Source organism: Vulpes lagopus, chromosome 7 (genome assembly GCF_018345385.1).
Source record: "Vulpes lagopus strain Blue_001 chromosome 7, ASM1834538v1, whole genome shotgun sequence".
NCBI classification, from domain to species: Eukaryota; Metazoa; Chordata; class Mammalia; order Carnivora; family Canidae; genus Vulpes; species Vulpes lagopus.
In genome coordinates, this window is record NC_054830.1 from 125,950,653 (window position 1) to 125,962,775 (window position 12,123).

Genomic DNA, 12,123 nt, shown 5'->3' on the forward strand with positions numbered 1-12,123 from the left:
TTATTCAGCGGGCCCAGCTTATTCTTGTACTGAGTTGCAGCAAGACAGTTTTGTTTTGTTTTGTTTTGTTTTGTGAGTATTAATTTGTGTCTTGCTTATGCTACTTTAGAGAAATCAGAGAGAATACCAGGTGCTGAGTTTTGGTTTTGGTTTTTTTTAATTCTATTTTCCCTCATTCCAAGAGAGTAGTTGCCTTTGAAAACTCTTGCCTCAAAGACTAAAGAAGTGGCTTCTGAACAACCTCTCCTCCTGGCCTTTTTCTACCCCTAAAGGCTAAACTGATTGAAGAGATGATGGTGGGTGTTTGGGGGGTTGAGTAGGGTGGGAAGCAGGCTCTTACAAGTTCTTTGTGGACAGTAGCTGCATGGAAAGGACATGGTTTCTTTGAGTAGGATCTGCACTTCATTCCCTATAAGTATTTCAAAAAAAGAGTAGGTCTATGGTGCACCTAAAAAGGCCAGACTCTAGGAACTAGTGTCTCCAGCTTTGGCACAAAGCAGGATCTTTCCAGGGATTTTACAGATTTAAGCAACAAGCTTATCAGTGATAACCAGGATGAACTAGAGATACTTCTATTGTCAGCATTCAAGTTCTCAAATTCTTCTGTAATCCTCAGAGGGGAAGGAACTCCCTCCAATAAAAGCTAAAACCCTGGTAGGATATTGGCCAAGAGTTGGAATTAATTTGATTTACAGAAAAATAAAATAATACAGCTTTCTATGTTGGCTGTTGAACCAAATGCTGAATCAAAAGGGAGTTTTCTCTAAGCTAGGATCATTATGTGTTGACTTGCACTGCACTGGACCCCAGGGAGAATCTGCTAAGAACACCTGGGTTTCTAATCCAGAAACAGTTCAAGTCTGGAGCAAAAAAGTGCAGGTAAATAGTATAAGAATAGAAGATGATGTCATTCAGGGATCAAGTGAGGCCCTGCAAGCTGTGGAACTGAGAGACGCAGTTTGTTTGGCTTTCCTTCTGCAAATGTGCATTTTGCAATATGGCAGCTCATAAAATAGTCATTCTTGGTCCTTGGCAGGCAACAGGCACTTATCAGAGGTTCTGATAATCATCACCCACAAATAAAATGCTGGTTTAGGTACTTCCGATATAAATATGTGTGACACATGGAAGCTTTCAAAGATTTCTCAGGTAGGAGGAGATGAATAAATGTTATGGGATGCCCTGCTATTTCTAGAAACTTTAATAACAAAAACATTGGGGTAAAAGTATGATTTAAAGTTGTGGGCCCTGGGACACCTGCGTGGCTCAGTGGTTAAGTGTCTGCCTTTGGCTCAGGGCATGATCCTGGGGTCCTGAGATCGAGTCCCCCATTGGGCTCCCTGCAGGGACCCTGCTTCTTCCTCTGCTTCTCTCTCTCTGTGTGTGTGTGTCTCTCATGAATAAATAAAATCTTTCGAACGAAAGACAAAAAGAAAGAGTAAAGCCCAAATTCAGTAAGGTATTGCTATTGAGCTATTTTCTGTTGAGTGTCCTGCTGCAGCCAAAGGGCCAATCATATCAGGAGGCAGGGGGTGGCAGACAAGCAGGCTTTCCTCTCGGTCATTCTGGGAGGAGGCAGATTCTGGCTGAGGGAAGGAGGAGGTGAACAACAGGAAGGGGACAGAAAAATCCCTTCCTTTTCCAGCAGACATTGCAAAATGTGATGCAGTTCTGAGATTTTGGGGAGGAGAGGCAGGGCTGTACCCTCCGGGTAAAGGCAGGAGGTAGCCCTGTGAGGAATCCCAGAGCAGATGTGAGTTCTCAGAGAAGCCACAGCTAGCAGGACTATGAGGCTCTGTCCTAACCCAAGTTCATTTCATTGTACCCAAACCCTCAGAGACATCGTCTTCATTTCAACTTAGTCTTTGAGGGACTGTAAGGGACCAAGGGAAGGTATGAGTCAGACTCACAAAAGGGCTTGATTTCTCTCTGATCTGAGGCCAGAGTTGGGGATGTAGTGATAAGCCCAAGGACGAGTCATTCCCAAGAATCATGGCCAATAACATTAGGCAAGACAGCAAGGAAGAATGAAGAAGGTGTGTCGCACCTGCATGAGATAGCATCCTACACATTCTTTTTTTATTTTAGATTTATTTATTTACTTGAGAGAGAGAGCATGAGTGGGACAAGTCGAGAGAGAGAGAGAATCTCAAGCAGACTCTGAGTTGAGCATGGAGGCCAATGAAGGGTTCAATCCCAGGATCCTGGGATCACAGCATGAGCCAAAACCGAGTCAGATGCTTAACTGACTGTACCACCCAGGTACTCTGCATCCCACACCTTCTTCAACATGCCTGGGGGTTGCTTTGCAAAAACTAGGGTCTGAGATCATGCTAGTGGGGTCTGGAATCTCCTTCCTGGGAATATTAATAGAAATGTGATGATCTAAGGTTATAGTCGCAGGCCTTTGAGAGCTTCTGTGGGCTTATTGCCTGAGCAGTATCTCTTGGTGAGGCCACCTGGCCAGGGAGCCGTCATCCCATGTCCTTGGGTCCCACCTTCTTGCAAGACTCTTCCATCCCAATTTCCTGCTGCCACCTTCAAGCCTGGTCCCAAGGAATGTGGCTCTCCCTCTTCTGTACTTGGGCCTGAGCAAGGATAAAACTACTCTTCTTAAATCTCTTGAGTATGGTATTATCTCAGCACTAAAAGAAGTCAACTCATACTCAAATTAATTTTAAATTTGACTTCAAAGGGGTTTGAAACAAATACTGAACTCTAATTATAAAAAGTTTGAATTGGGATCCCTGGGTGGTGCAGTGGTTTGGCACCTGCCTTTGGCCCAGGGCGCGATCCTGGGGATCCAGGATCGAGTCCCACATCGGCCTCCCGGTGCATGGAGCCTGCTTCTCCCTCTGCCTGTGTCTCTGCCTCTCTCTCTCTCTCTCTCTCTGTGTGACTATCATAAATAAAAAAAATTAAAAAGTTTGAATTACTTTAGGCTATATGTTTTTAATTTTTCATATTGGCAATATTGGCAAAATATTTGCCTATTGGCAAAAATACATGATAAAAAAAGAGGCCTGCCTGGGTGGCTCAGTCCATTAAGTAAGTAGCTGCCTTCAGCTCAGGTCATAATCCCAGGGTCATGGGATCAAATCTCACATTGGGGCCCCTACTCAGAGGGGAGTCTGCTTCTCCCTCTCTCTTTGCTGTTCCTCCTGCTTGTGCTCTCTCTCTCTCTCTCTCAAATAAATAAATAAATAAAATCTTTAAAAAAAGATATTATAAATAACGCAAAGTTTTTCAATATGCAAATCCAGATCCTACAGTAATTTCACTTCAGCACTGGGGCAATTTCACAGACGTCCCTGAATTCTTTTTCTATACTCCATCCTGTCTCCATGGGCCAAATGCCATCATATTCTCTGCCATACTGCAGTGGTGTTTTGAATGCCGCATTCTTTAATTATCCCAGTCACCCACATTGGTGGCTTGCCCCATCATGTCCATACTATAGACCTTTTTCAGAGTTGATTAACAGTTCAGAGTAGTAGGGATGTCTGGGTGGCTCAATGGTTGAGTGTCTGCCTTTGGCTCAGGTCATGATCTGGGGGTCCTTGGATTGAGTCCTACATCAAGTCCTGCATCCTCCCGTAGGGAGCCTGCTTCTCCCTCTGCCTGTCTCTGCCTCTCTCTGTGTGTCTCTCATGAATAAATAAATAAAATCTTTAAAAATGCACGCACACACACACACACGCGTGCGCGCGCACACCAGTTCAGAGTAGACTGACACAGGAATGGCTATATAGATCCACAATACGACAAGCAACGGCATATATTTTTTAGCTCAGGGCACAGCCTAATGAGGAGCTCGATCTCATGACTGAGATCTCAACCTGAACTGAAACCAAGAGTCAGACACTAAACGTATTAAGAGGAAGACAGTTTCTCTTATATTCTGCTACTCTGTGTGCTAGATTGTATTTTCCAAAATGGCTAGACCAATATTTTTGGGCCTACATGCTCTTCCAGAACCTATTCTTATTTCCTCTCCCCAAACCTGGGCAGGGCCTGTGATTGCCTGAATGAATAGAATGTGACAGAAGTGATACCACATGCTATCTAAGGCTAGACTACCACTTTCTACCTGCTTGCTTGTGCTCTTTCTCTCAAAATGCTCACTCTTAGAAACCATCCACCATGCATCTAGGAAGCTAAAACCAGCCCATGCAGAGAGACCACATGGAGAAGGCCCATGTGCACAGGAATTGAGCACCTCCCCCAAACAGTCAGCATAAACAGCAAGCTATATCAGTGATTGAGCTTCCAGATGATTCTAGGTATCATAGAGCAAAGAAAAAAAGCATCCTCTCTGTGCCCTGTTGGAGTTCATGACTGTCATAATTGTGAACATAACAGTCACAATTTACACCTTTACATTTTTGGGGTAATTTGTTACCAAGCATAGTAATTGAAATATGCTGGTAGGTTGGATATACAGATAGTGTCTGAATCTATTTTTTTTTGGGGGGGGGGGGGGATTGTATGTAGACTCCCCCCATGCTCCTGGGTGGCTCAGTCAGTTAAGCATCTGCCTTCAGCTCAGGTCATAATCCCAGGGTTCATGGGGATCAATCTCACATTGGGGCCCTACTCAGAGGGGAGTCTGCTTCTCCCTCTCTCTCTGCTGTTCCTCCTGCTTGTGCTCTCTCTCTCTCTCTCAAATAAATAAATAATAAAATCTTTAAAAAAAGATATTATTAATAACGCAAAGTTTTTCAATATGCAAATCCAGATCCTGAAGTAATTTCACTTCAGCACTGGGGCAATTTCACAGACGTCCCTGAATTCTTTTTCTATACTCCATCCTGTCTCCATGGGCCAAATGCCATCATATTCTCTGCCATACTGCAGTGGTGTTTTGAATGCCGCATTCTTTAATTATCCCAGTCACCCACATTGGTGGCTTGCCCCATCATGTCCATACTATAGACCTTTTTCAGAGTTGATTAACAGTTCAGAGTAGTAGGGATGTCTGGGTGGCTCAATGGTTGAGTGTCTGCCTTTGGCTCAGGTCATGATCTGGGGGTCCTTGGATTGAGTCCTACATCAAGTCCTGCATCCTCCCGTAGGGAGCCTGCTTCTCCCTCTGCCTGTCTCTGCCTCTCTCTGTGTGTCTCTCATGAATAAATAAATAAAATCTTTAAAAATGCACGCACACACACACACACGCGTGCGCGCGCACACCAGTTCAGAGTAGACTGACACAGGAATGGCTATATAGATCCACAATACGACAAGCAACGGCATATATTTTTTAGCTCAGGGCACAGCCTAATGAGGAGCTCGATCTCATGACTGAGATCTCAACCTGAACTGAAACCAAGAGTCAGACACTAAACGTATTAAGAGGAAGACAGTTTCTCTTATATTCTGCTACTCTGTGTGCTAGATTGTATTTTCCAAAATGGCTAGACCAATATTTTTGGGCCTACATGCTCTTCCAGAACCTATTCTTATTTCCTCTCCCCAAACCTGGGCAGGGCCTGTGATTGCCTGAATGAATAGAATGTGACAGAAGTGATACCACATGCTATCTAAGGCTAGACTACCACTTTCTACCTGCTTGCTTGTGCTCTTTCTCTCAAAATGCTCACTCTTAGAAACCATCCACCATGCATCTAGGAAGCTAAAACCAGCCCATGCAGAGAGACCACATGGAGAAGGCCCATGTGCACAGGAATTGAGCACCTCCCCCAAACAGTCAGCATAAACAGCAAGCTATATCAGTGATTGAGCTTCCAGATGATTCTAGGTATCATAGAGCAAAGAAAAAAAGCATCCTCTCTGTGCCCTGTTGGAGTTCATGACTGTCATAATTGTGAACATAACAGTCACTTTACACCTTTACATTTTTGGGGTAATTTGTTACCAAGCCATAGTAATTGAAATATGCTGGTAGGTTGGATATACAGATAGTGACTGAATCTATTTTTTTTTTTCATTGAATTTAGACTCCCCCCATGCACCTGGGTGGCTCAGTCAGTTAAGCATCTGCCTTCAGCTCAGGTCATAGTCATGATCCCAGGGTCCTGTGATCCACCCTCCCAACACACACACACACACCCCTGTCAGGCTCTCTGCTCAGCGAGGAATCTGCTTCTTCCTCTCCTCCCCACTCGTGCTCTCTCTCCAATAAATAAATAAAATCTTAAAAGAAAAAAAAAAAGAGAATTTGCACTTCCCTATTTCTGAGATTCCTTTCATGGCTGCACATACTGGGGATGGGGGTAGGGCTTCAGAGGCCCTGAATTTGGAACAGTCCAGTGATATCCTTAGGAGTCAGGCATACAAAGTTGGAGAATATCAATTTTGTTACTGGTACGTTGATTGGTAAATACGGCTTGAAAACTATGGTCAAGCAGGTTTGCTAATATATCAGTCCTCAATTAGACATGGTCACTCATCTGTGAGCACTGGCCCAGTAGAATAACAAAAAATAAAAAAAACAGGGGTGCCTGGGTGGCTGAGTCGGTCAAACATCTGCCTTCAACTCAGGTCATGATCTCAGGGTTCTGGGATCGAGCCCCAAGTAAGGTTCCCTATTCAGCAAGAAGCCTGCTTCTGGTGTGGTCTATGTATACGATGGAATATTACTCAGCCATTAGAAACGACAAATACCCACCATTGGCTTCGACGTGGATGGAACTGGAGGGTATTATGCTGAGTGAAATAAGTCAATCGGAGGAGGACAAACATTATATGGTCTCATTCATTTGGGGAATATAAAAATTAGTGAAAGGGAATAATGGGAAAGGAGAGAAAATGAGTGAAAATATCAGTGAGGATGACAAAACATGAGAGACACCTAACTCTGGGAAACGAACAAGGGGTAGTGGAAAGGGAGGTGGGTGGGGGTTGGGGTGACTGGGTGATGGGCACTGAGGGGGGCACTTGGCGGGATAAGCACTGGGTGTTATGCTACATGTTGGCAAATTGAACTCCAATAAAAAAATTAAAAAAAAAATAAATCTATACATTTGGGCAAATTAAAAAAAAAAAAAAGAAGCCTCCTTCTCCCTCTACTGCTTCTACTCCAGCTCCCCCTGCTTGTAAATGCACGCTCTCTCTCTCTCTCTCTCTATTGAATAAATACATAAAACCTTTAAAAAAAAATCTCAGTTTTGAAAAAAAAAATAGAGACTCCTGATTCCTCCTATAATGCCAGCAATTGTGGGATGATTCAGAATGTCTTCAGATTATGCTGGATTCTGAACCTCCATGTGTTTATGTGCCAAAAGCTGTGCTACGAGCCTTTGAGAAAAGAATTTGCTGCCTTATATGTGCTCTCGTCATCCTTGGTGACAATAACTGCTGCCTCATTTTTTTTTCTCTCCCTTTTTTCTTTTTCTCACTCCCAGAGCCTTCGGGGAAAGATGCAGACAGGGGGGTGCCCGCCTAGAGTGCAGTCACTAAACCACAGCAGGACGGGGGTTAGAGTGTTCTTGGTTGTTAATTGTGGCCTCTGGGACTATTTCCATATGTGATTGAAATATCAATTTGAGAGAGAAGATAACCTCCTTTCATCCTGTCAGCCCACACTGGAATGTCCTTGTCACTTGGTTTCCTGACTCACTGCACAAAGAGGGGGAGCTCTGGAAGCCAGCCAGGCCCTAGAAGTACAAAACAGTGGTGCGAAATGCCCTCTTGTACCACCGACCTTTCTTTGCCAAGAAGGACATACTCGGCTGAGGGTTAGACGATTGTTTCTCACTATTTCTTAGGAACTTTTCTGAACTTCAAAGAATACAGAGCAATGTATTCTGCTCTGCTGGGTAGAAGAGAATACAGCCAGGAGCTGGGCTCTGACTTCGCTCTGCTACCAGCTGCTCCTGGGATATTAGGCTTCCAAGTTCTTTGGGTCTTGGTTTCTGTATCTTTTGATGAAAAGAACTTTTTTCATACTGAGCTTCATAGAACCCTAGGATCCCTGGATTTGCCCCCAGACTTAATTAATTTTTTAACAAATTTATTTATGTTTGTTTGTTTGTTTATTTATTTTCAGTGTGTGAGTAGGGAAGGGGCAGAGGGAGAGGGAAAGAGGATCCTAAGCAGACTCAACGCTGAGCAGAGTCCAATGAGGGGCTCAATCCCACAATCCTGAGATCATGACCTGAGCTGAAGTCAAGAGTCAGATGCTCACCCGACTAAGCCACTCAGGTACCCCTTCCCAGACTTAATTTAATGAAGGGCAAAAATTATGAGGGTCAAAGAATAGGTTGATAGTCTGGGATTAAGCACATCCTCCTTCCCCCTGTAACACCCAACTGCTCCAGCAACCAAACCAGCTTGGCTGTGAATTTCTACTTTATATCTAGGAATTCTAATAACAGTTTTGTTTGATCTAGGGAGAAAACTCACTGCTGATCTTTTCTCTTGTTTTTAATCCACAGAACTTAAAGAGGTCCTTAAAGAGTCCCTTTGATCTCTGGTGCCTATGATTCCAGAAGATTCCAGAAACCCTAGATGGAATCCATGGCACTAATCCTTCTTTGTGGGATTTCTTTTTCTTTTTGGTCCCATGCCATACCTGATTTTATTAAACTGAGTGAGTTTAATGAGTGGGTGACGTGGGCATTGTGATGATCAGTGCTCACCAGGGAATCAACTCAAGAGTCACTTAAGCCTACTTATCAGAGGAAACTGGTCCATCTGATTCTGCTCAGTCTCCACCAGAGTTACTTGAGTTACTTCTTCTCCTCCATGTCTCCTCCTGCCCCCCCCCCACTGCCTGTCATAGTGATGTCCCTGATGAACTACTTCAAGTTGTGGTATGGACAAAGGCAACAGATTTTGTGCAGTGGACTGCCAGGGCATTTAAAGGTACAATTCCACTCTAAACGGCATCATATCATCTCAAAACAAGATAATCCCTCTGACTTCTTTCTCTCTGTTCAAGGACAGCATGCTGTCACCCTAGTATCAAGGGCAGCAAACAAGGGAGACCTCCTCCCAGGTTGGGGCAGCAGTGACCACGTTTAGCCATGGTATCTGCTAACCGGAGAGGTGAGGCTCCTGCAAAGTGCAAGAGCAGACAAAATTCTTTCTTTGACCAGAGGGAATGAAGGACTGAAGGGATGAGTGACTCCCATTGATTGAAGGATCAGTAGGCATCTTTCTCATCCATGTGTATAAATAATGACAGTGCGTACAAAGAAAGACTTGCTATCTCTGTACATGTTGGAAAGACACAAATGGCGCCTGCCCCAGTTTGTCAGCAGCAGCATCTGCTGGGAAGTGCTGTCCTCCACATCAAACACCTTCTCTACAGAACACAGCCTGGCAGCCACAAGCACTGACCTGAGCCTGGACTAATGGGGTGCCCACACCATTCTAATCACTTCCTGGCCAGTAGGACACATATCATCATAGGCAGTCCACACGTTGGCTGTTTGGATTGCCACCAATAGAAAAAATATATATAGCTACCACCCATATATATATTTTAAAAACTCTGCCTATATATAATTAAAACTTACTTTATAATGCAACAAACGTTGCCTAAATTTCAGGAAACCCTATTAGGAAACTAAAAGTGTGATTCAATAAACTGCAGAAAGAAAGTCTGCTTTGGCAAAACCCAATTCAACAAATGAATTCATTTATTCATTTATTCATTTATTCATTTATTCAACAGACGTCTATCGGCTCCTGTTAGGCGCCAGACATTGTGTGAAGAGTTGCAGGAAATCCAGATAGAACACAGCTCCTATCCTGAATAGGAGTATGTAACTCACACACATACATACACACAAAAAATATAAAACTAATAAGAATGATGTCATGAAAGATATAAACCAAGCACTGTGGAAATTGAGAATGGGGAGGTCTTCTGTCCAAAGGATGGGTAGGATTTTTACAGGTAGAAATGGAGGATAGTATATTGGGGAGAAGAAAGTTTTCTCAATAGCCAAGGTTCACAACCTTTTGAGTTACATACATTTACTTTTTATTTCGGAAAATTACTTTACTATTTAGAATCCAATTTGACCACAGGGTAGGGTGGGAGTAGAAGGCCAAGGGAAAAAACAGAAGGCAAAGACTGACACTTTAGGCTTAATTCTCAAAGCAATGGAAAGTGATCCAAAATGAATAGTTATGTGATCAGAGCTGGGTATTAGGAAATTTGACCTGGTTCTTGGTGTGAGTGGGTTTGGGGAAGGAGAGAAGCAAAGGCAGGAAGGCCATTTTAGAGGACCCTGCAAGAATCTTGACAGGGAGATCTGGATCAGGAGTTGGCCATGGAAACAGACAGGAAGCAAGGGACAGAAGAACTGTTGCTGAGGTTGAATCCTCAGAACTTGGTTGTGGGCTGGCTGCCCGAAGCAAGTAATCAGAGGGATTGAACCCTCTACTCTGTGTCGGATGTATTTAACACAGACAAGTCAGGAAGAAACATATCTTGGGAAGCTAAAATTAAGTTTTATTCTGAGGAGTTTCTTAGAGAAATAGAATGTATGAACTGACCTGCCTTCTATTAATTCTCTTATCAAACTGAATTGCACTGCTGCTATCAGTAAAATAGAGCCTGAAGGGAAATGTGATTGAAGTGGGGTAAAGAAAATCCATGTACCCACTGAAGGAATGAAAAATACTTTATAGGGACAGTCTATTCTGTGTGATTGGCCCAGATAAGAGAGTGCAGATTCACTTAATTTGTTTTTCCTGTTCTATTAATAACTTTTTTTCAATTTTTATGAGGTATAATTGATGAATACAATTGTAATTTATTTAAAGTGTACAATATGGGGGCACCTAGGTGGCTTGGTAGGCTAAACATCCAACTCTTGGTTTCAGCTCAGGTGAGGATCTCAGAGTCACAAGATCAAGCCCGGCATGGGGCTCCACACACAGTGGGGAGTATTTCTTCCTCTGTCCCTCCTCCCACTCTCTCTCTCTCTAAAATAATGAGTCTTTAAAAAAATCTCCATGTGAGTCATTAAAGTTGCTTTTAACGCTGCATGAAAATCTAGTTCTACTTATGTCATTATGTCTTTTCTTCCTCCAAGATACAAATTTGTCTGCATATTTTATTCAGCCATAATTTGCAATAACTTCAAGGTTTTTTCCACCTATAATATTTTAATATCAATGCAATCGAACTACTCTTAATGCTGGTGTGCTCTTTCTTGACCTATACCAGACCACAGGCAGGAATGTGTAGTGGTCTGAACTGGAAGAAAAAAATTGCCTTTAATTTATAGGTTCCACTGTTAGTCTTGGAAAGTCACACTTAACTTCATCTTTTTAAACTTCAAAGTCCAAAATGGCTGGAAATAGAACTCGTTTATTTTTTTTAATTTTTCAAAATATTGTATTTATTTATTCATCAGTCACCATGGGAAGCCTGATGTTGGACTCCATCTCACAGCCTCAAGATCATGCCCTGAGCTGGAGGCAGATGCTCAACCACTGAGCCACCCAGGTGCCCCTGAACTCTTTTATTTTATGAGTAATTTTCACAGAGTTTTTCCAGAATAGCCATAGAATAATCTTTTTTACTCCCTTTACCCTCCCTCCACAAAATGTAAAGAAATTGATGACTAAATTCATCTATAGATATTTCAGAGATTCAAGTAAACAGAGATTCAGAAGGTCAGTCCAGTCTACCTCCAAGACAGGAGGTGAAAGCCCACGGAAGCCTTGGGTCTCAGCATGAGAGGTTGCTGAGCAAAATCCTACAGGAATGAGCTAAAATGAGGGTTTGCATGGCTGGAACCAAAGCCCCTGGACTCTTGGACTCCAGAGCATCTGCAGGCTGGGATAACCCCAAAAAATAATAAGACCAGTATGAAAAGTCAACCTCGCTGCTGCAGTACAGCGACGGATGCCAGGCACTGTGTATTCACAGTGTGATTTCGCCCTGTGCACAACAGCTCTGGGAGGGTGAGGGTGTGTTTTTCAATCTCATTTTACAGATAAGGACATCAAAGCCTCCCAGAAAGCTGCAAAGTGGCAGATTTATGATCTGGACCATTTGCCTGGCTCTACATTGTGCTGTCCCAGCAAGTTTTTCTCACACACTTTGAGCAGGAATCCAGGCAGCCAGCTGAGCTGTTCAGCTATTGATGGCCAGCAAACCGAGCCCTTGGGCATAAAACTGATACTCTTTCCAAATTC